Here is a 24,940-nt window from a genome sequence, read left to right on the forward strand (position 1 = left end):
TTTTAAATGTATTTTAATAAAATTGATTAAATACTTTAAAGGGACATTGATACCCAAATGTTTAAGCACTAGAAAGTGATACAGCATAGCTGTAAAAAGCTGACTAGAAAATATCACCTGAACATCTCTTTGTAAAAAAAGGAAGAATATTTACCTCATAATTTCATAAGTATTCACACCCCACTGTAAAGAGACTTTAAGCAGCCAATTAGGATGCAAGGGAGTGTGCATCTGGTATGTGCAGGCAAAGTCATGTTACTTTCCTATTCCTTTAAGGAAGTTTACTATGAACTCAAGAGATTTCAGTGAAATCTCATTAGATCACAGCAAAACATGACCTCAGCACTGCTGATGGGGTAGTGTGTGTGTTCAATTGAGAATTTGTTTTTTAGGAAGCCGGAGTAGGTTTACTCCTATCTTCCTCCTTCTAGATTGGGTCTAGCCGTACTCCACATAAGTCTCTTCTGTAGAGCAGTGGTGGCTTTAAAGCAGTTAGGAACTTGTGAAGTGGGCTTCACTGTGTTTTTCTAGCAGTTTGCTGCCCTGATATAGAGAACCAGAGAACTGTTCTTTCTTCCACTGGTCCCTGTAAGGAGTGGCGTCCTTCCATACCAGGAGAGCGGTCTTTCTGCCGGGCAGCTAGAGATGCAGGTAATTGCCTTTTTGTCTTCTGGGGGGAGGCTGGCCCTGAAGGGCTTAATACATAATTAAACAAGCTGCATCTATGTGGGGACTAGTATCCTAAGATCAGGATCGTTTTCAGGCAGTAGCAGGCACTATGATGGGATTTGAGACATGGGGTTAACTTGATGAAGGGAAAGTATTAACCCCATATTGTGGCCGGTACATTTGCAGAGAATGAGGACTTTATTGGAAATGACTTGTTTTATACGCTATATTTTAATAAGGGCACTGTTTGTTCTATGTCAGCTTGCAAATTGCAGGAGGAGGAGTGTGCGGTAGCATTTACCAGTCGCAGCTTCACAGACTGATCACGTGACCGCACTGTTCCAGTCTGCTGTGTGTTTGCTTGAAGACGGTAGGGAAGTGTCCTCCTGATTGTTAAATATCGCAGGAGCAGGTAGGCACCTCAGTCGTATGGCTGAGGTGTAGTTGGTGCTTGTTTTAAGTTAAACAAAACTTTTCTGCATATTGCTGCCCAAAAACTATTTATACCTACACTATCAGACAGTGCCTAAAATAAAGGAAGCGTTTAACTGATAGCTAAACGCTATTTTGGGGGACACATTTGTGACTGTTCTCTTAAAGGGTCAGTCACTTGGAAAATATATTTGTGTATATTATTTCTATAAAGTGGTTATTTTGGTTTTTGCATTATGGTACAGGAGGCTGTTCTCATGGACAAGTGTCCTCTGTGTTTGGATAACCACGTTGTTCCGCCTTTTCCATTTTGTTCCACATGCATAGACAGAACTTTACAAGATAAAGGAAAATTCTGTTACTGAGCCAATAGTCTCTAAGGATGATGCTGTTCAGGCAATGCCACGGTCTTCTCTTCGGACGTCCCAAGCCTTAATGGCGTCACCTGCAGTGCCCTGCGGTTCCTCTCAATCTCCTGGAGGAGTGTTTTTGAAAGCAGAAATTGCTGCCCATGTATCCTCTTCGGCATTAGCTGCCATTCCCATGCTGCATGGTAAACGTAAGAGGAAATGTAGAGATTCAGATAGTAGGGTTTCTGCTCCGACTTCTGCTACTCAGTTTCCCTTTCTCACAAGTCCGATGAGGAAGATTAGTCGGTAGCCTCTAAAGGGTGAAATCTCAAATTTGGACAGTGTAATTCCTTCATCTGATGCTGAAGTTGTATCCTTCAGATTTAAGCTTGAACACCTCTGTGCACTGTTAAAGGAGGTTTTGGCTACTCTTGACGACTCGGATACTCCTACTGCTGTCAATCCTAGGAAATCTGACAAACGTAATAAATACTTTGATGTACCTTCCTCGGTGGAGGTGTTTCCCGTGCCTGACCGTGCCAATGAGATGATAGCAAAGGAATGGGAGAGACCTGGGATTCCATTTACCCTGTATTTAAGAAGATGTTCCCTATTGCTGACTCCATTAAGGAGTCGTGGCAAACGGTGCCTAAGGTAGAAGGAGCCATTTCTACTCTTGCTAAGATAACTACTATTCCTATTGAGGGTCGCCAATGGCAGCCTGCAGTGTGTATTGCTACCGTGCCAAGTGTTGCAGCCTATTGGTTTGACGCCTTGTTTGAGTCTCTTCAGGGAGAGACTTCATTAGAGGAAATTCAAGATAGGATTAAGGCTCTTAAGTTGGCCAATTCCATTATTACTGACTCCTCCTTGCAGGTCAATAAATTGGGAGCCAAAATGTCTGGTTTTGCTGTGCTAGCATGTAGAGCATTGTGGCTGAAATCTTGGTCAGCTGATGTTTCCTCTTAATCAAAGCTTTTGGCTATTCCTTACAAGGGTAAGACCTTGTTTAGACCCAGGTTGACTGAAATTATTTCTATTACTAGGGGAAAAGTATTTCTTTTTAAAGACACGATGAGTCCACGAATTTCATCCTTGTGGAATTATGCCTCCTGGTCAGCAGGAGGAGGCAAAGAGCACCACAGCAGAGCTGTATATATATATCTCCTCCCTTCCCTCCCACTCCAGTCATTCTCTTTGCCTGTGTTAGTGATAGGAAGAGGTAAAGTGAGGTGTTAGCTTAGATTCTTCAATCAAGAGTTTATTATTTTTAAAATGGTACCAGTGCTATTTTATTATAGGGTGCAGCCGTATTCCTTGTCAGTCTCTAGAGTAGAGCTACTCGTGGCTTTAATGCAATGGGAACTGGTGGGACATAATTCTCACTGCGCCTCCCATACTGTGCTGCCCTTTCTGTGATGGCCTAAGCTGGATCTTACTAAGGCTTTATCTTTTCTACAGGACTATAGGAGGGACCCAATGGACCTATGAACCCTGTTGAGGCTGTCCTGCTGTCGGACAGCATAAGAGGTAAGTGCAGCCTTTATTTCTCTACAGGAAAAAATCCTCAGGGACTTATTTACCTCAGTGAGGTTTTGCTGCACTTAAGTACATTTATGGGAATTGGGGACTCTGTCAATGAAGAGCTTTTTTCCCTGACTGCATTTAGCAGACTGGGCCACGCTTGTAGGGGGACTAAGTCTCATTCACAGTAAGGGACTCCTCACATGGCGACTTATTATAGTAATGGGACATAACAGAGTGTTTTTGAAACAGGCACTGAAAGGGAAGGTATGTTTAAATATGGTCTTCACTACGTGACAGACATGTCTTAGCAGTTGACATTAACAATGACGACCATGGCTACCAGCTACCCATTACATTAGGCATAGTGAGGTGAACAGTCTGGGTTTTCCTCCCGGCGCTTTCTGTGTTAAACTGTAATGGCGACCGGGAGATGTTGGTTTACGGCCACGATGGGCGGGGTTTTCGTTACGATTTATATAATGACTTTTGTTCCGATTAGGCTGTTCTTAGAGGCAGCAGGCTGCTCAGCTTTTATTTGCACAACTGTTATGTTGTCGCTCCCAGTGCCTTTACATACCACAAGGGCGACCGGGAGATAGCTGGCAAAACTACCACGAGGAGTTCATAAATGGCGCCAAGGTCTCTTCTTCCTCCTTATACCTATTTGTCAATATAGCAAGGAGCGGAGGACTTTGCTTTTCTAAAGAGATCTAGAGACACTTCTTCCTCCTTACAATGCTAATCAATAGCAAGTATCGGAGGACTCTAGCTTTAGATGTGTGCGCTCTGTATTGGGCATTTCCTCATATCACTTCCAGTTATCGGAAGCTATGGTACTACTGTTGTCGCAATTGTTGCGTTCCAAACTTCCACTGGGTACATAAAGGGATGTATACCCATTAGGAATATTCAGCTAGTACACTTTCTTAGTTGCTTTTATTTTATTTATTTGTTGGCTGCATTCAAAAGTTATGAAATGACTAGATAGGAGCGCCAGAAGAGGCAAGGTCTATTAAGGGTTTAAGTAATATGGAAGGATATGTATAATGCTAGACCACAAGTGGAGATAACACTGTGTTAATTGTTCGTATAGCACTAATACTGGACCACAAATGTGGTGATGGCACTATGTCAATGTATAGACAAGAATCGAGACAGATGTGTAGCAAAAAAACTCTTGGATTGTTTTCACAAAGGTATCACAAAAATTTAATACATATTACATAGGTAGACATGGATCCATGGTAACGTTAAAACATATGTTATATTAAAACAATTACAGATAGAACAAGTTAAAGGGCCACTAAACCCAAAATCTTTCTTTCATGATTCAGATAGAGAATAGAAATTTAAACAACATTACAATTTACTTCCATTATTTATTTTGCTTCATTTTTTAAATATCCTTAGTTGAAGAAAAAGCAATGCACATGGTGAGCCAATCACACGAGGCTTCTATGTGCAGCAACCAATCAGCAGCTAGTGAGCATATCTAGATATGCTTTTCATCAAAGAATATCAAGAGAATAAAACAAATGAGATAATATAAGTAAATTAGAAAGATGTTTAAAATTGCATTCTCTTTCTAAATCATAAAAGAAAAAATGTGGGTGGCATGTCCCTTTAAAACAAATCATAAAATATATTGCATAATATATTAGCCTCACATATAGAATGAGTGCTAAAATGGAGGCGTATGGACGCTAACAAATATGTACTGTTGCAAATATAGAATACGTACTGTGGCAAATATACAAGGAAAAAAGGTTACAATTGACGTTAGTCCATTGGGGTGAGTGATCTAGTGTTATGATTCACCTCTTCTGTGGTTCAAAAATGTTGGTGAATATTAGAAGTGATAAAAACAGAAAAAATGGAAAATTATATAAAAGTAATGTTAAGGTGGTTAACTCCAAAAGATGTGATCCACAAAAAGATAAAACAGAAACAGTCCAAAATTGTGTGAAAATATGTAAAATATAATTCAATCCAAAAATTTGAAAAATGTATAAAATATATATAAAAAATGAAAGCGATTAGTGTGTACACAAACTAGTGAAAGTGATCACAGAAAAAACATATTAGAATCTGATATATAACTTTAGTGTTCCTGGTTGTTACTCCGTTAATGTGAAGTGTCCCTTTAGTTATAATCCAAACAATAAGGGATATGTAGAGATGAAAAAATTGTAGAAAAATAGAATAAAATAAATCTGGGAAGTCCTCAAAACCTGTGAACAAAAGATAATAGCATAGTATAATACTGTTTACATTGCAGTTTAAAATTTTATAAAGGAATTTCTGCTTCATCTGTTGTGACTTGGGATGAAAAAGCACACAAAAAATAGTTACTTTAAGATTTAAAGAAACAGTAACGTTTTCTTTGTGTGATTTTATTACAGACTTTCAACTGTTCATTTGCTAATCCATCCTTTTATGCTTTAAAGAGACAGTAACGTTTTGTATGTGTGAATTCTCAAAGAATTTCGGCTGTTTATTTGTCTATTCCTCCTTGGTGTCTTAGGACGGAGCAAAAGCACAATGCAATAATGTTACTTTTGAGATTAATAAAGACAGTAAAAAAATTTTATGTGTAGATTTTATTACGATATTCTTCTGGCCTACTCCCTCTAAGGCGATTGCTGTTTGAGTCTTTTGAGGATAGTCCAGTTAGGCCACAATTTTCTCCTATTTTGTCCCACAGTAATTTATGGCCCACATGAAGTGCACTGCGCTTCCTTTTTCACTCCAATCGGAGTTATGATATATTATGGGTTTTTTTCACATGCGGTACAAAGCATTATCAGAGGAATTATTTTTGTAGTTACTATTACTTATGGCTCTTCCATGTTACGGAAGGAGGGAAATGAGCAGCGCCTTGAGACTCTTACAGGCGATTAGCCGCGCTTTACAAATACCAAATACAAAGGGACACTGCACCCTAAATTTAACAACTAAGAGGCTGGACAACCATTTTCTAGGATAAGTGAACTGTTATTCCCTTAGAGGATAGGTCCCATGTCAAGGATTACATGTGGGATGTACACCAGGGCTTACACTTGCAACCAGGGGTGTACTTGTCTACCGTCACTTGTGCGACAGCGGATTGGTTAGATGCTAATAATTAACAAAGCTTCACTGTATACTATCCAGGAAAGGATTAAGGCTTTTGGCTAATTCTTTTATTTCAAATTCTCCAACTTATCAAACTGGGAGCATAGTTTGCTCTGTTCCAGCTCATGAGGCTTTATGATTAGAGCCTTGTTCTACAGAGGTATGCTCTAAGTCTAAGCTTTAGTGATTCCTTACAAGGAACAGTTCCTGTTGGAACCTGGCTTGAGGGAAATGTCTTTTGTAAATGTAAAGGTTTTTTTTTTAAAAAAAAAGGAAAAAAAAAGAAAAGAATCCACAGCCTAATGTTGAATCAGGACAACTTGAAGGACATGCTCCCGATCCGGCATCAGATCTTGTAGGGGAAGACCTTGCCTGATAAATTTGTTTCTTTTTAGACACGATGAGTCCACGGCCCGCCCTGTTCTATGAGACAGGTTATTAATTTTTGTAAACTTCAGACACCTCTGCACCTTGGCTTTTCCTTTCTCTTCCTAACTTCGGTCGAAAGACTGGAGTGGGAGGGAAGGGAGGAGCTATATATACAGCTCTGCTGTGGTGCTCTTTGCCTCCTCCTGCTGACCAGGAGGCGATATCCCACAAGTAAGGATGAAATCCGTGGACTCATAGTGTCTAAAAAGAAACAAATTTATCAGGCAAGCATCATTTTTTTTTTTCTCCCACAAGACAAGAAGAATAGGTCGAAAGAACGTCAGAGTAATTTTCGTTCCTTTTGTAATTCAAGAGGAAAGTTTTCCCCTTCTTCCAAGCAAGAACAGTCCAAGTCCTCTTTGAAGCCCAACCAGTCTTGGAACAAGGGGAAGCAATCAAAGAATCCCGCAGCTGATGCTAAATCAGCATGAAGGATTTGCCCTCGATCCGGGAACGGATCAAGTAGGGGGCAGACTTTCTCAGTTTTCTCAAGCATGGATATGAGATCTCCCAGATCCTTGGGCTGTGGACATAGTATTTAAGGGTAACAAATCAGAATTCAAGAAGTTTCCTCCCAGGGGTAGGTTCTACCTCTCAAGATTATCTGCGGACCAGATAAAGAGACCTATAGGATGCATACCTTCATGTTCCTATTTACAGGGATCATCACAAATTTCTGAGATTTGCCTGTCTAGACAAACACTTTCAATTTGTGGCTCTTCCGTTTGGCTTTGCGACAGCTCCCAGAATTTTTTCAAAGTTTCTGGGGGCTCTCTTGGCAGTGATTCGGACCCGCTGAATTGCAGTGGTGCCTTACCTGGATGACATATTGGTTCAGGCGCCATCTTTTCAACAAGCAAAATCTCAAACAGATCTTGTTTTTTCTACGTTCCCACGGATGGAAAGTGAATCTGTCAAAAAGTTCCCTTGTTCCAGCTACTAGGGTAGTATTTTTAGGCACCATATAATAGATTCAGTGGCTCAATGTATGGAGGTAATATGTCTGATGGTGGCTTCCATAGACGTTATTCCCTTTGCCTGTTTTCATTTGAGAGCTCTGCAGTTGTGCATGCTCAGACAATGGAACGGGGGTCACGCAGATTTGTCTCAGAGGATAGATCTAGACCAGTCGACAAGAGACTCTCTTCCGTGGTGGCTTTCTCAGGAACATCTGTCTCAGGGCACATGCTTTTGGAGACCTTCCTTGGTGATTGTGACCACGGACGTCAGCCTGCTGGGCTGGGGAGCAGTCCGGAACTTTGGACTCGGGAGGAGTCTGCTCTTCCAATCAACATCTTAGAGTTGAGAGCGATTTACAATGCTCTGAAGGCTTAGCCTCAGTTGTCCTTAGCCCAGTTTATGAGGTTCCACTCAGACTTCCCTAGCCATGAAAGGAGGTGGCTCGGATTATCTAGTAGGCGGAAGCTCACAACTGCTGCCTGTCTGCCATCCACATTCCAGGAGTGGACAATTGGGAACGGATTTTCTCAGCAGATAGATCTTTCATCCCGGGTAGTGGGAACTCCATCCGGAGGTGTTCTCCAGCTTAACCCTCAAATGGGTGGTGCCGGAGTTGGATCTGATGGCGTCTCAGCAAAACGCCAAGCTTCCAAAGTACAGTTCAAGGTCAAGGTCTGGCGGTTCCTTGGGATTTCAGGCTAGCATACTTGTTTCCTCCATTTGCTCTTCTCATTGCCCGTATCAAGCAGGATAGAACGTTGGTAGTTCTAATCGCTCCTGCGTGGCCTTGCAGGATTTGGTATGCAGAGCTAGTGGAAATAAGTTCAGAGAGAATTCTGAGTAAGGGAAATCGTTCTGGTATAACTTAGACTGAAGGATTATGTATTCACCAATATCTGTAACACAAAATGTAAAAATCAACTGGAGAGAGGAGCCCACACAGGATTGTTTTATAAGAATATCAAATCTTGAATAAGACCCAGACCTCAGGTTTCATAGCATGCAAGTGAAGGCTATAAATCTATTACACTGCTGTAAGGAGATGCTTACCCGTAGTGTTCCGACAGTCCCTCTGCAATCCGCCAAGTTGTGGGCATGCTGATAACGGGAATCCAAATGTTACTATGTAGCCAGAGCCAACTCGCTGTGCTCAAGTGCACTCTGGGTAATTTCAAAACAGTCCTTGTTGAAAGCACCAAAACGTGTGCGTATCGGGGTTTATGTACCTTACAGGCCAATACTGTGTAGCTGTATAAATCAATCCGTGAAAACCAAGTTAGAGAACCAGCCAGCTTTAATCCTTAGTAGCAGTCCGTGACAAGGTGGGCTCACAAACTCACAGGATAAGGCAAGGGTGGATATTCACTCAATGCTGGACAAGATGCAAAAATTGAAAAAAGAGGAGAGAGTGAGATATCCAATAATATATAAAACGTAGCTTTCTCCAACATAGGTGTGTCCGGTCCACGGCGTCATCCTTACTTGTGGGATATTCTCTTCCCCAACAGGAAATGGCAAAGAGCCCAGCAAAGCTGGTCACATGATCCCTCCTAGGCTCCGCCTACCCCAGTCATTCTCTTTGCCGTTGCACAGGCAACATCTCCACGGAGATGGCTAAGAGTTTTTTGGTGTTTAAATGTAGTTTTTATCCTTCAATCAAGTGTTTGTTATTTTAAAATAGTGCTGGTATGTACTATTTACTCTGAAACAGAAAAGAGATGAAGATTTCTGTTTGTAAGAGGAAGATGATTTTAGCAGACGTTACTAAAATCGATTGCTGTTTCCACACAGGACTGTTGAGATGAAGTAACTTCAGTTGGGGGAAACAGTTTGCAGACTCTTCTGCTTGAGGTATGACTAGCCACATTTCTAACAAGACTTTGTAATGCTGGAAGGCTGTCATTTTCCCTATGGGGACCGGTAAGCCATTTTCTTATTTTAAGTAAAAGAATAAAGGGCTTCATAAGGGCTTATAAAACTGGTAGACATTTTTCTGGGCTAAAACGATTACTTTACTAAACATATTTGGCAGATTATAACTCTTATAGTTATTATAATCTTGGGGATTGTTTTAAGAAAAACGGCAGGCACTGTATTGGACACCTTTTTCAGATGGGGGCCTTTCTAGTCATAGGCAGAGCCTCATTTTCGCGCCACTAATGCGCAGTTGTTTTTGGAAAGCAAGGCATGCAGATGCATGTGTGAGGAGCTAAGAACCACTGAAAAAGCTTATAGAAGGCGTCATTTGGTATCGTATTCCCCTCTGGGCTTGGTTGGGTCTCAGCAAAGCAGATACCTGGGACTGTATAGGGGTTAAATGTAAAAACGGCTCCGGTTCCGTTATTTTAAGGGTTAAAGCTTTCAAATTTGGTGTGCAATACTTTTAAGGCTTTAAGACACTGTGGTGAAATTTTGGTGAATTTTGAACAATTCCTTCATGCTTTTTCACATATTCAGTAATAAAGTGTGTTCTGTTTAAAATTTAAAGTGACAGTAACGGTTTTATTTTAAAACGTTTTTTGTGCTTTGTTGACAAGTTTAAGCCTGTTTAACATGTCTGAACCATCAGATAAGTGATGTTCTATATGTATGAAAGCCAAGGTTTCTCCCCATTTAAATATATGTGATGATTGTGACATAGTGTCCAAACAAAGTAGGGACAATGATGCCACAGATAATGATATTGCCCAAGATGATTCCTCAAATGAGGGGAGTAAGCATGGTACTGCATCATCCCCTTCTGTGTCTACACCAGTTTTGCCCACACAAGAGGCCCCTAGTACATCTAGTGCGCCAATACTTATTACCATGCAACAATTAACGGCTGTTATGGATAATTCTATTGCAAACATTTTATCTAAAATGCCTACTTATCAGAGAAAGCGCGATTGCTCTGTTTTAAACACTGAAGAGCAAGAGGACGCTGATGATAACTGTTCTGACATACCCTCACACCAATCTGAAGGGGCCAGGAGGGAGGTTTTGTCTGAGGGAGAAATTTCAGATTCAGGAAAAATTTCTCAACAAGCTGAACCTGATGTTGTAACATTTAAATTAGAACATCTCCGCGCACTGCTTAAGGAGGTATTATCTACTCTGGATGATTGTGACAATTTGGTCATTCCAGAGAAATTATGTAAGATGGACAAGTTCCTAGAGGTTCCGGTGCCCCCCGATGCTTTTCCTATACCCAAGCGGGTGGCGGACATAGTAAATAAGGAGTGGGAAAGGCCCGGCATACCTTTTGTTCCTCCCCCTATATTTAACAAATTATTTCCTATAGTCGACCCCAGAAAGGACTTATGGCAGACAGTCCCCAAGGTCGAGGGGGCGGTCTCTACTCTAAACAAACGCACTACTATTCCCATAGAAGATAGTTGTGCTTTCAAAGATCCTATGGATAAAAAATTAGAGGGTTTGCTTAAAAAGATGTTTGTTCAGCAAGGTTACCTTCTACAACCAATTTCATGCATTGTTCCTGTCACTACGGCAGCGTGTTTCTGGTTCGAAGAACTAGAAAAGTCGCTCAATAAAGAATCTTCGTATGAGGCAGTTATGGACAGAGTTCAAGCACTTAAATTGGCTAACTCTTTTATTTTAGATGCCGCTTTGCAATTAGCTAGATTAGCGGCGAAAAATTCAGGGTTTGCTATCGTGGCGCGCAGAGCGCTTTGGCTAAAGTCTTGGTCAGCGGATGTGTCTTCCAAGACAAAATTGCTTAACATCCCTTTCAAGGGTAAAACACTGTTTGGTCCTGATTTGAAAGATTATTTCAGACATCACCGGGGGAAAGGGCCACGCCCTTCCTCAGGATAGGTCTTTTAAGGCTAAAAATAAGCCTAATTTTCGTCCCTTTCGCAGAAACGGACCAGCCTCTAATTCTACATCCTCTAAGCAAGAGGGTAATACTTCTCAACCCAAACCAGCCTGGAGACCGATGCAAGGGTAAGCAGGCCAAGAAGCCTGCCGCTGCTACCAAAACAGCATGAAGGGATGGCCCCCGATCCGGGACCGGATCTGGTGGGGGGCAGACTTTCTCTCTTTGCTCAGGCTTGGGCAAGAGATGTTCAGGATCCTTGGGCACTAGAAATAGTTTCTCAGGGTTATCTCCTGGAATTCAAGGAACTACCCCCAAGGGGAAGGTTCCACAGGTCTCAATTATCTTCAAACCAAATAAAAAGACAGGCATTCTTACATTGTGTATAAGACCTGTTAAAGATGGGAGTAATTCATCCAGTTCCAATAGGAGAACAAGGGATGGGGTTTTACTCCAACCTGTTCATAGTTCCCAAAAAAGAGGGAACATTCAGACCAATTTTAGATCTCAAGATCCTAAACAAATTTCTCAGGGTTCCATCGTTCAAAATGGATACCATTCGAACGATCCTTCCTACCATCCAGGAAGGTCAATTTATGACCACGGTGGATTTAAAGGATGCGTACCTACATATTCCTATCCACAAGGAACATCATCAGTTCCTAAGGTTCGCTTTTCTGGACAAGCATTACCAGTTTGTGGCACTTCCATTCGGATTAGCCACTGCTCCGAGAATTTTCACAAAGGTACTAGGGTCCCTTCTAGCGGTTCTAAGACCAAGGGGCATTGCAGTAGTACCGTACTTGGACGACATCCTGATTCAAGCGTCGTCTCTGTCAAAAGCAAAGGCTCATACGGACATCGTCCTAGCCTTTCTCAGATCTCACGGATGGAAAGTGAACAATAATAGATTCCTTAGAAATGAGGATTTTTCTGACAGAGGTCAGAAAATCAAAAATTCTAAGCTCTTGTCAAGTACTTCATTCTGTTCTTCGTCCTTCCATAGCGCAGTGCATGGAAGTAATAGGATTGATGGTTGCAGCAATGGACATAGTTCCTTTTGCACGAATTCATCTAAGACCATTACAACTGTGCATGCTCAGACAGTGGAATGGGGATTATACAGACTTGTCTCCGACGATTCAAGTAGATCAAAAGACCAGAGATTCACTCCGTTGGTGGCTGATCCTGGACAACCTGTCACAGGGAATGAGCTTCCGCAGACCAGAGTGGGTCATTGTCACGACCGACGCCAGTCTGGTGGGCTGGGGCGCGGTCTGGGAACCCCTGAAAGCTCAGGGTCTATGGTCTCGGGAAGAATCTCTTCTCCCGATAAACATTCTGGAACTGAGAGCGACATTCAATGCTCTCAAAGCTTGGCCTCAACTAGCAAAGGCCAAATTCATAAGGTTTCAATCAGACAACATGACGACTGTTGCATATATCAACCATCAGGGGGGAACAAGGAGTTCCCTGGCGATGGAGGAAGTGACCAAGATAATTCAATGGGCGGAGGATCACTCCTGCCACTTGTCTGCAATCCACATCCCAGGAGTGGAAAATTGGGAAGCGGAGTCATCAGACATTCCATCCGGGGGAGTGGGAACTCCATCCGGAAATCTTTGCCCAAATAACTCAATTATGGGGCATTCCAGACATGGATCTGATGGCCTCTCGTCAGAACTTCAAGGTTCCTTGCTACGGGTCCAGATCCAGGGATCCCAAGGCGACTCTAGTAGATGCACTAGTAGCACCTTGGACCTTCAACCTAGCTTATGTATTCCCACCGTTTCCTCTCATTCCCAGGCTGGTAGCCAGGATCAATCAGGAGAGGGCTTCGGTGATCTTGATAGCTCCTGCGTGGCCACGCAGGACTTGGTATGCAGACCTGGTGAATATGTCATCGGCTCCACCATGGAAGCTACCTTTGAGACAGGACCTTCTTGTTCAAGGTCCATTCGAACATCCGATTCTGGTTTCCCTCCAACTGACGGCTTGGAGATTGAACGCTTGATTTTATCAAAGCGTGGGTTTTCAGATTCTGTAATAGATACTCTGATTCAGGATAGAAAGCCTGTAACTAGAAAAATTTACCATAAAATATGGAAAAAATATATCTGTTGGTGTGAATCTAAAGGATTCCCATGGAACAAGATAAAAATTCCTAAGATTCTATCCTTTCTACAAGAAGGTTTGGAGAAAGGATTATCTGCAAGTTCTCTGAAGGGACAGATCTCTGCTTTATCTGTTTTACTTCACAAAAGGCTGGCAGCTGTGCCAGACGTTCAAGCGTTTGTTCAGGCTCTGGTTAGAATCAAGCCTGTTTACAGACCTTTGACTCCTCCCTGGAGTCTAAATCTAGTTCTTTCAGTTCTTCAAGGGGTTCCGTTTGAACCCTTACATTCCGTAGATATTAAGTTATTATCTTGGAAAGTTTTGTTTTTGGTTGCAATCTCTTCTGCTAGAAGAGTTTCAGAGTTATCTGCTCTGCAGTGTTCTCCGCCCTATCTGGTGTTCCATGCAGATAAGGTGGTTTTGCGTACTAAGCCTGGTTTTCTTCCGAAAGTTGTTTCCAACAAAAATATTAACCAGGAGATAGTTGTACCTTCTTTGTGTCCGAATCCAGTTTCAAAGAAGGAACGTTTGTTACACAATTTGGACATAGTCCGTGCTCTAAAATTCTATTTAGAGGCTACTAAAGATTTCAGACAAACATCTTCTTTGTTTGTTGTTTATTCTGGTAAAAGGAGAGGTCAAAAAGCAACTTCTACCTCTCTTTCTTTTTGGCTTAAAAGCATTATCCGATTGGCTTATGAGACTGCCGGACGGCAGCCTCCTGAAAGAATCACAGCTCACTCCACTAGGGCTGTGGCTTCCACATGGGCCTTCAAGAACGAGGCTTCTGTTGACCAGATATGTAAGGCAGCGACTTGGTCTTCACTGCACACTTTTGCCAAATTTTACAAATTTGATACTTTTGCTTCTTCGGAGGCTATTTTTGGGAGAAAGGTTTTGCAAACCGTGGTGCCTTCCATTTAGGTGACCTGATTTGCTCCCTCCCTTCATCCGTGTCCTAAAGCTTTGGTATTGGTTCCCACAAGTAAGGATGACGCCGTGGACCGGACACACCTATGTTGGAGAAAGCAGAATTTATGCTTACCTGATAAATTACTTTCTCCAACGGTGTGTCCGGTCCACGGCCCGCCCTGGTTTTTTTAATCAGGTCTGTTGAATTATTTTTTCTAACTACAGTCACCACGGTATCATATGGTTTCTCCTATGCATATTTCCTCCTGTACGTCGGTCGAATGACTGGGGTAGGCGGAGCCTAGGAGGGATCATGTGACCAGCTTTGCTGGGCTCTTTGCCATTTCCTGTTGGGGAAGAGAATATCCCACAAGTAAGGATGACGCCGTGGACCGGACACACCGTTGGAGAAAGTAATTTATCAGGTAAGCATAAATTCTGTTTTTTATTCGAGCATAAGCAAAAAAGTTAAAAGTCCTTAATTACACCACCTGGATTAAAACAAAGATCAGAACAGCTGTGTAGGTTAAGCTTACGCTTTTCAGCTAAAGAGCCGTAGTCATAGCTTAACTGTGAAGTAGAAACACTCACTACTTATTTCCCAACCTAGACAGCTATTGGATAAAACAAAAGCAATCACAGCTGAATGATGATCGTCAATCAGTACAAATATATATGCGTATACCCATCCTAAAACAGAATAAAGAACATAAGACATTAAATATGTATAATAATGTAAAATTACTCTCCTTCAAAATACACGACAATACAAGAGAGACAAAAAAACGAGACAAAAAACACACATGGTATCCTCAGAGTATCTGGCACAGGCAATCAGTATGTTTAAGCAATGATTCAATATAAATTTGTGCGCACAATACTATCCAGTATTTAAAACAAAATGCCTGGGCAACTATTATCAAATCTGAGGAATTGAACTCTCTAGCCTAAGTTCTATGAAGAAAAATGTGTGTGTTTTATATATACCCAATAATTATAAGGTTACAAAGATTCAAATAATAAGAGGTGTATGTTAAAAACTTGTAGTATGTACAGCAAAATTTTCATAAATAATTTCAATTCATTAACTACGGGGTATTGAACCTGGGTTTCTTCCTTCATATGCAATGATAGTACCCACTATGCTACAAGAATGAATTAGTGCAAATTATGAATAGCACTTATTAGTGTGAAGGCAGATAACAGTACACAGAGGTATCACCCTTTTATAATACCAGTATCCGGTATCTAGCTCAGTGAAATAACGGTCTAGCATAATACTCAAAATGTATCCATTGAACTGTTAAATAAAACTCATTAATAGGACCTTCTAATTTAGGGTCCATTCCGACACCCAAATCTCATTTCTCTGAAGCTGACTGCTTGGAGATTGAACGCTTATTTTCTCTTGTTAAGTGTGTTCAGTCCACGGGTCATCCATTACTTATGGGATATATTCTCCTTCCCAACAGGAAGTTGCAAGAGGATCACCCAAGCAGAGCTGCTATATAGCTCCACCCCTCACATGTCATATCCAGTCATTCTCTTGCAAGTCTCAACAAAGGAGGTTGTGAGAGGAGACAGGAGTAACATTCTTCAATCAAAAGTTTATTATTTTAAAATAGCACCGGAGTGTGCTGTTTGTTCTCTCAGGCAGTATTTAGAAGAAGAATCTGCCTGCGTTTTTTCTATGATCTTAGCAGGCGTAACTAAGATCCACTGGCTGTTCTCGCACATTCTGAGGAGTGGGGTACTTTCAGAGAAGGGAATAGCATGCGGGGTCCCCCGCAAATGAGGTATGTGCAGTAAAATATTTTCTAGGAATGGAATTGACTATGAAAACACTGCTGTTACCCATATGACGTAAGTACAGCCTTTAATGCAGTAGTAGCGACTGGTATCAGGCTGATAAATGTATGCGCAGTTGAGTTATTTTATAGGGACTAGAATTTAACTTTAAATACTGTTAGTACTGAAATAAATGTATGAGCCTTAACTGCAGTAGAAGCGACTTAGTGATAACTTTGCATAACACTGGAAAGTTGTTTTTTAAAACGTTTACTGGCATGTTATTCGTTTTGTGAGGTACTTTGGTGATAAATCTTTTTGGGCATGTTTTTTTTCCACATGGCTAACGTATTGCATAGACACCGTTATATCAGGTCTCCCACTGTTGTGATATGAGTGGGAGGGACCTTTTTTTTAGCGCCTTGTTGCGCAGTTAAAATTCTAGCACAGTCTTCCTGCTTCTTCCTCTTTGATCCAGGACGTCTCCAGAGAGCTCAGGGGTCTTCAAAGTTCATTTTTGAGGGAGGTAATTAGTCACAGCAGACCTGTGACAGTGTGTTTGACTGTGAGAAAAGCGTTAATTCTTAAATTGATTATCCTTTTGGGTATTGAGGGGTTAATCATCCTTTTGCTAATGGGTGCAATCCTCTGCTAATTTCATACATTTACTGTTTAAAATTGGTTGCTATAACCGTATTAGTTCGTTGTTATTTCAACTGTGACAGTTTTTTTTTTTTTTTTTGTGTTTTTAAAAGCGCTGCAGCGTTTTTATATTGCTTGTAAACTTATTGAAAGAAATTTCCAAGCTTGATAGCTTCATTGCTAGTCTGTTTAAACATGTCTGACACAGATGAATCTGCTTGCTCATTATGTTTAAAGGCCAATGTGGAGCCCAATAGAAATATGTGTACCAATTGTATTGATGTTACTTTAAATAAAAATCTGTCTTTACCGGTAAAGAGATTATCCCCAGACAACGAGGGGGAAGTTATGCCGCCTAACTCTCCTCACGTGTCAGTACCTTTGCCTCCCGCTCAGGAGGTGCGTGAGATTGTGGCGCCAAGCACATCAAGGCACTTACAAATCACTTTACAAGATATGGCTAATGTTATGAAAGAAGTATTATCTAATTTGCCTGAGTTAAGAGGCAAGCGCGATAGCTCTGGGTTAAGGACAGAGCGCGCTGATGATATGAGGGCCATGTCTGACACTGCGTCACAATTTGCAGAACATGAGGACGGAGAGCTTCATTCTGTGGGTGACGGATCTGATCCAGGGAGACCGGATTCAGACATTTCAAATTTTAAATTTAAGTTTGAGAACCTCCGTGTATTACTAGGGAGGTATTAGCGGCTCTGAATGATTGCGACACGGTTGCAATCCCAGAGAAATTATGTAGGCTGGATAAATACTATGCGGTACCGGTGTGTACTGACGTTTTTCCTATACCTAAAAGGCTTACAGAGATTATTAACAAGGAGTGGGATAAACCCGGTGTGCCTTTTTCCCCTCCTCCGATATTTAGAAAAATGTTCCCAATAGACGCCACCACACGAGACTTATGGCAGACGGTCCCTAAGGTGGAGGGAGCAGTTTCTACTTTAGCCAAGCGTACCACTATTCCGGTGGAGGATAGTTGTGCTTTCTCAGATCCAATGGATAAAAAATTAGAAGGTTACCTTAAGAAAATGTTTGTTCAACAAGGTTTTATATTACAGCCCCTTGCATGCATTGCGCCCGTCACTGCTGCAGCGGCTTTCTGGTTTGAGTCTCTGGAAGAGGCTATTCGCACAGCACCATTGGATGAGACTTTGAACAAGCTTAAAGCCCTTAAGCTAGCTAATGCATTTGTTTCGGATGCCGTTGTGCATTTAACCAAACTAACAGCTAAGAACTCCGGATTTGCCATTCAGGTGCACAGAGCGCTATGGCTTAAATCCTGGTCAGCAGATGTAACCTCTAAATCTAAATTGCTTAATATTCCTTTCAAAGGGCAAACCTTATTCGGGCCCGGCTTGAAGGAGATTATTGCTGACATTACTGGAGGGTAAGGGTCACACCCTTCCTCAGGACAGGGCCAAATCAAAGGCCAAACAGTCTAGTTTTCGTGCCTTTCATAATTTCAAGGCAGGAGCAGCATCAACTTCCTCCGCTCCAAAACAGGAAGGAACTGCTGCTCGTTACAGACAGGGTTGGAAAAGCAACCAGTCGTGGAACAAGGGCAAGCAGGCCAGAAAGCCTACTTCTGCCCCTAAGACAGCATGAAGACAGGGCCCCCTATCCGGAAACGGATCTAGTGGGGGGCAGACTTTCTCTCTTCGCCCAGGCTTGGGCAAGAGATGTCCAGGATCCCTGGGCGTTGGAAATTATATCTCAGGGATACCTTCTGGACTTCAAAGCTTCTCCTCCACAAGGGAGATTTCATCTTTCAAGGTTATCAGCAAACCAAATAAAGAAAGAGGCTTTTCTTTACTGTGTACAAGACCTCCTAGTAATGGGGGTGATCCACCCGGTTCCGCGGATGGAACAAGGGCAAGGATTTTACTCAAATCTGTTTGTGGTTCCCAAGAAAGAGGGAACCTTCAGACAAATCTTGGACCTAAAGATCTTAAACAAGTTCCTAAGAGTTCCATCATTCAAAATGGAGACTATTCGAACCATCCTACCCATGATCCAAAAGGGTCAGTATATGACCACAGTGGACTTAAAGGATGCCTACCTTCACATACCGATTCACAAAGATCATTATCGGTACCTGAGGTTTGCCTTTCTAGACAGGCATTACCAGTTTGTAGCTCTTCCCTTCGGGTTAGCTACGGCCCCGAGAATTTTTACAAAGGTTCTGGGCTCGCTTCTGGCGGTACTAAGACCGCGAGGCATAGCGGTGGCTCCGTACTTAGACGACATTCTGATACAAGCGTCAAGTTTTCAAAATGCAAAGTCTCATACAGAGATAGTTCTAGCATTTCTGAGGTCGCATGGGTGGAAAGTGAACATGGAAAAGAGTTCTCTGTTACCACTCACAAGGGTTCCCTTTCTAGGGACTCTTATAGATTCTGTAGAGATGAAGATTTACCTGACGGAGTCCAGGTTATCAAAAATCCTAAATGCTTGCCGTGTCCTTCATTCCATTCCAAGCCCATCAGTAGCTCAGTGCATGGAAGTAATCGGCTTAATGGTCGCGGCAATGGACATAGTGCCATTTGCGCGCCTGCATCTCAGACCGCTGCAATTATGCATGCTGAGTCAGTGGAATGGGGATTACTCAGATCTGTCCCCTTTACTAAATCTGGACCAGGAGACCAGAGATTCTCTTCTCTGGTGGTTGTCTCGGATTCATCTGTCCAAGGGAATGACTTTTCGCAGACCAGATTGGACGATTGTAACAACAGATGCCAGCCTGCTAGGCTGGGGCGCAGTCTGGAATTCCCTGAAGGCTCAGGGATCATGGACTCAGGAGGAGAAACTCCTTCCAATAAACATTCTGGAATTATGAGCGATATTCAATGCTCTTCTAGCTTGGCCTCAGTTAGCAACACTGAGGTTCATCAGATTTCAGTCGGACAACATCACGACTGTGGCTTACATCAATCATCAAGGGGGAACCAGGAGTTCCCTAGCGATGTTAGAAGTCTCAAAGATAATTCGCTGGGCAGAGTCTCACTCTTGCCATCTGTCAGCGATCTACATCCCAGGCGTGGAGAACTGGGAGGCGGACTTTCTAAGCCGCCAGACCTTTCACCCGGGGGAGTGGGAACTTCACCCGGAGGTATTTGCTCAACTGATTCTTCGTTGGGGCGAACCGGAACTGGATCTCATGGCTTCTCGCCAGAACGCCAAGCTTCCTTGTTACGGATCCAGGTCCAGGGACCCGGGAGCGGTGCTGGTAGATGCACTAGCAGCCCCTTGGATTTTCAACATGGCTTATGTGTTCCCACCGTTTCCGTTGCTGCCTCGTCTGATTGCCAGGATCAAACAGGAGAGAGCATCGGTGATTCTGATAGCGCCTGCGTGGCCACGCAGGACCTGGTATGCAGACCTAGTGGACATGTCGTCCTGTCCACCATGGTCTCTGCCTCTGAGGCAGGACCTTCTACTTCAGGGTCCTTTCAACCATCCAAGCCTAATTTTTCTGAGGCTGACTGCATGGAGATTGAACGCTTGATTCTCTCAAAGCGTGGTTTCTCGGAGTCGGTTATTGATACATTGATACAGGCTCGGAAACCGGTTACCAGAAAAATTTACCATAAGATATGGCATAAATATTTACATTGGTGTGAATCCAAGAGTTACTCACTTAGTAAGGTTGGGATTCCTAGGATATTGTCTTTTCTACAAGAGGGTTTAGAAAAGGGTTTATCCGCTAGTTCGTTAAAGGGACAGATTTCTGCTCTGTCTATTCTTTTACACAAACGTCTGGCAGAGAATCCAGACGTTCAGGCTTTTTGTCAGGCTTTGGCTAGGATTAAGCCTGTGTTTAAAACTGTTGCTCCTCCGTGGAGCTTAAACTTGGTTCTTAAAGTTCTTCAGGGTGTTCCGCCGTTTGAACCCCTTTATTCCATTGATATTAAGCTTTTATCTTGGAAAGTTCTGCTTTTGATGGCTATTTCCTCGGCTCGAAGAGTCTCTGAGTTATCTGCCTTACATTGCTATTCTCCTTATCTGATTTTTCATTCAGACAAGGTAGTTTTGTGTACTAAACCTGGATTTTTACCTAAGGTTGTTTCTAATAGGAATATCAATCAGGAGATTGTTGTTCCATCATTATGTCCTAACTCTTCTTCAAAGAAGGAACGTCTTTTGCATAATCTGGACGTAGTCCGTGCCCTGAAGTTCTACTTACAGGCAACTAAGGATTTTCGGCAAATTTCTTCTCTGTTTGTCGTTTGTTCTGGCCGCCTCTCTCTCTTTTTGGCTTCGTAGCATAATACGTTTAGCCTATGAGACTGCTGGACAGCAGCCCCCTGAAAGAATTACAGCTCATTCCACTAGAGCTGTGGCTTCCACCTGGGCCTTTAAGAATGAGGCCTCTGTTGAACAGATTTGCAAGGCTGCAACTTGGTCTTCACTTCATACCTTTTCAAAATTTTACAAATTTGACACTTTTGCTTCTTTGGAGGCTGGTTTTGGGAGACAGGTTCTACAGGCAGTGGTTCCTTCTGTTTAATGTTCCTGCCTTGTCCCTCCCATTATCCGTGTACTTTAGCTTTGGTATTGGTATCCCATAAGTAATGGATGACCCGTGGACTGAACACACTTAACAAGAGAAAACATAATTTATGCTTACCTGATAAATTTATTTCTCTTGTAGTGTGTTCAGTCCACGGCCCGCCCTGTCTTTTTTTTGAGGCAGTTCTAAATTTTAATTAAAACTCCAGTCACCACTGCACCCTATAGTTTCTCCTTTCTCGTCTTGTTTCGGTCGAATGACTGGATATGACATGTGAGGGGTGGAGCTATATAGCAGCTCTGCTTGGGTGATCCTCTTGCAACTTCCTGTTGGGAAGGAGAATATATCCCATAAGTAATGGATGACCCGTGGACTGAACACACTACAAGAGAAATAAATTTATCAGGTAAGCATAAATTATGTTTTTGTCTAGCGTGTTTTTTCTGAGTCGGTCATTGAGACCATGATTCAGGCACGCAAGCCTGTTACTAGAAAGATCTACCATAAGATATGGCGTAAATATCTTTATTGGTGTGATTCCAAGGGCTACTCTTGGAGTAGGGTCAGGATTCCTAGGATTTCCTTCATTAATGTCTGGAGAAGGGCTTGACAGTCAGTACCTGAAGGGTCAGATTTCTGCCTTATCGATTTTGCTGCATAAGTGTCTGGCGGACGTGCAGGCCTTGATCAGAATCAGTCCTGTGTTTAAGTCTGTTGCTGCTTCTTGGAGCCTTAATGGGACACTGAACCCAATTTTTTTCTTTCGTGATTCAGATAGAGCATGCAATTTTAAGCAACTTTCTAATTTACTCCTATTAATTTTTCTTCATTCTCTTGCTATCTTTATTTGAAAAAAGTCATCTAAGCTAAGGAGCCAGACAATTTTTGGTTCAGCACCATATACAGCACTTGTTTATTGGTGGGTGAATTTATCCACCAATCAGCAAGAACAACCCAAGTTGTTCACCAAAAATGGGCCAGCATCTAAACTTACATTGTTGCTTTTCAAATAGATACCAAGAGAATGAAGAAAATTTGATAATAGGAGTAAATTAGAAAGTTGTTTAAAATTGAATGCTCTATGTGAATCACGAAAAAAAAATTTTTGGGTTCAGTGTCCCTTTAACCTTGTTCTTAAAGTTTTGCAGCTGGCTCCGTTTGAACCTTTGCATTCCTTAGATATTAAGTTATATTGGAAGGTTTTGTTTCTTATTGCTATCTCTTTTATGCTCAGAGAGTTTCGGAACTCTCAGCTTTGCAGTGTGATTTGCCTTATCTCATCTTTCATGCCGATAAGGCAGTTCTTCGTATGAAGTTGGGTTTCCTTCCTAAAGTTGTTTTGAATAAGAATATTAATCAGGAAATTGTTGTTCCTTCTCTATGTCCTAATCATTCCTCTCATAATGAACGTTTGTTGCACAACTTGGATGTTGTGCGGGCTCTTAAATTCTATATCCAGGCGACTAAGGATTTTCGCCAGTCTTCTGCTCTGTTTGTCTGTTTCTCTGGGAAACATAAAGGTCAGAAAGCTACCGCTACTTCTTTCTCTCTGGTTGAGAAGTTTAATTTGTTTTGCTTATGAGATTGCTGGACAGCAGCCTCCTGAGAGGATTACGGCTCATTCCATGAGAGCCGTTGCCTCTTCTTAGGCTTTCAAAAATTAAGCTTCTGTGGAACAAATTTGCAAGGCTGCAACTTGGTCTTCCATTCATACTTTTTCCAAATGTGATACTTTTGCCTCGGCTGAGGCTTCTTTAGGGAGAAAGGGCTCTTCAAGCATTGGTGCTTTCTGTTTAGGTCTGCTTGTCTTGTGCCTCCCTATTAATCTGTGTCCTCTAGCTTGGGTATTGATTCCCAACAGTAATTAGATGAAGCCATGGACTCACCATATCTTAGGAAGAAAACAAAATTTATGCGTACGTGCTAAATTTATTTCTTCCGGATATGGTGAGTCCATGGCCCAACCTTTTTTCCAAGTCAGATATTTTTGTCTAAACTTCAGGCACCTCTACACCTTGTTTTGCTCCTTTTTTCTCCATTTCCCTTCGGTAAAATGATTGGGGGTTGTGGGTAGGGGAGTGATACTTAACAGCTTGGCTGTGGTGCTCTTTGCAGCCTCCTGCTGGCCAGGAGTGATATACCCAACAGTAATCAGATGAAGCTGTGTACTCACCATATCCGGAAGAAATATATTTATCAGGTAAGCATACATTTTGGTTTTTTTTCTGATCTCCCTGCAAACTTAGACAGTTTTATTGGGTTGTGGATTCAAAGAGCAAAAACAGCTATTTAATCTATAAAGATAAACCTAAACAAGTTATTGCTCATACATTTTATATTTTGTGGCTGGTATAACAATTAATTGGAAAGGAAAAAACAATTTTACAGTTCTTCGTTCTCTTGGTATCTATTTGAAAAACGGGAATGTAAGCTTAGGAGCTGGCCCATTTTTGGTTCAGAACCTGGGTAGCGCTTGCTAATTGTAGCCACCAATCAGCAAGCGCTACCCAGGGTCTGAACCAAAAATGGTCTGGCTCCTGAGCTTACATTCCTGCTTATAATATCACTATATACACAGAGAAAGTGCATATAATTAAAGATATAAAGTCTGTGCTTCCCCAGTCTAAATAAAATCAAATGTCCGTCAGTCTCTATGTAGTGTAGTTTTTTCATCAGGGAAGCAAACTCTATATGGAGCAAAAGGCTTATTTAAATGATTTTAGAAAAAGCCCCCCCATATTATAGTCGGTGCTCAGTATAATAAAGCAACAATTCTGTTAAAGCAGAAGGTGTAAGCAATGTAAAGCAGGTAGGATTAGTATGCCTTCGATTTTAGTATGTATTGCAAACAGAGTTAGTATTCTGGTTAGTGCAAAGCATATTAGGCAAATGCATTTAGCGAACAGCAATTTAGATGAGACGCGGCACTTCAGGACAAAGTCCGATGCAACATTTTTTATATACTGTTGGCATAGGACAGATATATCTTTAAGTGTCTCTTATTGGCAATCAGCTGTATGGCAAAGTATAACACCATATGCTCAGTCCGGCTCTCAAGGACCCTTGCCAGGACCTCAATTAATTCACAGCCTCCAAATAGCCAAAATAGATATGTATTTACAAGCGTATTGAAACAATCTCACCCAGATGTAGAACTGCTTGTGGTCTGATGCATGCATCTGTTCTCCGGATCTAGAGCTCGATCGAATGAAGTTATCGTCAAACTTGTAAGGCATATACCAAAACTCCCGCAACAGAGTGTAACTGACTGGCACCTGACGTCACAACCAGTGTAATGGAAGAATTCTTTGAGATTACATTTTCTTTAGTAAAATGATGTCCACAACCTATGGGATATATTTCTCACTACTAGTTTGAGGTCAAGAACCCATACAAGAGCTTTAAATTCCTCCTACCTTTCTCTAGGTTTTTTCTTCACTTTGTAGGCGAAGGTTGAGAATAGAAGATGTTTCAACTACTTGCTTATGGATTTATTTTGGGATCTCAGATCTATGTGAGACAGTCCCTTGGAATTATCATTCACAAAGCAAGATAGAAGAGAAAACCTCACAGCAGCTGATTGATACAGGGACATAGGAATACCCTATTGTGTGCACGTGTATTTCCCTATGGGGCTTCAGCCATAACTGCCCTCAG

The 24,940-nt window shown here is 41.9% G+C and overlaps 1 protein-coding gene across 2 annotated transcripts in view; it reads left to right on the forward strand.

Annotated features, from left to right (window-relative positions):
• The window catches only part of PPP1R12C (protein phosphatase 1 regulatory subunit 12C), a 666,212-nt gene that overhangs the window by 114,317 nt on the left and 526,955 nt on the right, over positions 1-24,940 (forward strand). The gene's annotated exons all lie outside the window — the stretch shown is intronic.

This window comes from Bombina bombina, chromosome 8 (assembly GCF_027579735.1).
Source record: "Bombina bombina isolate aBomBom1 chromosome 8, aBomBom1.pri, whole genome shotgun sequence".
NCBI classification, from domain to species: domain Eukaryota; kingdom Metazoa; phylum Chordata; class Amphibia; order Anura; family Bombinatoridae; genus Bombina; species Bombina bombina.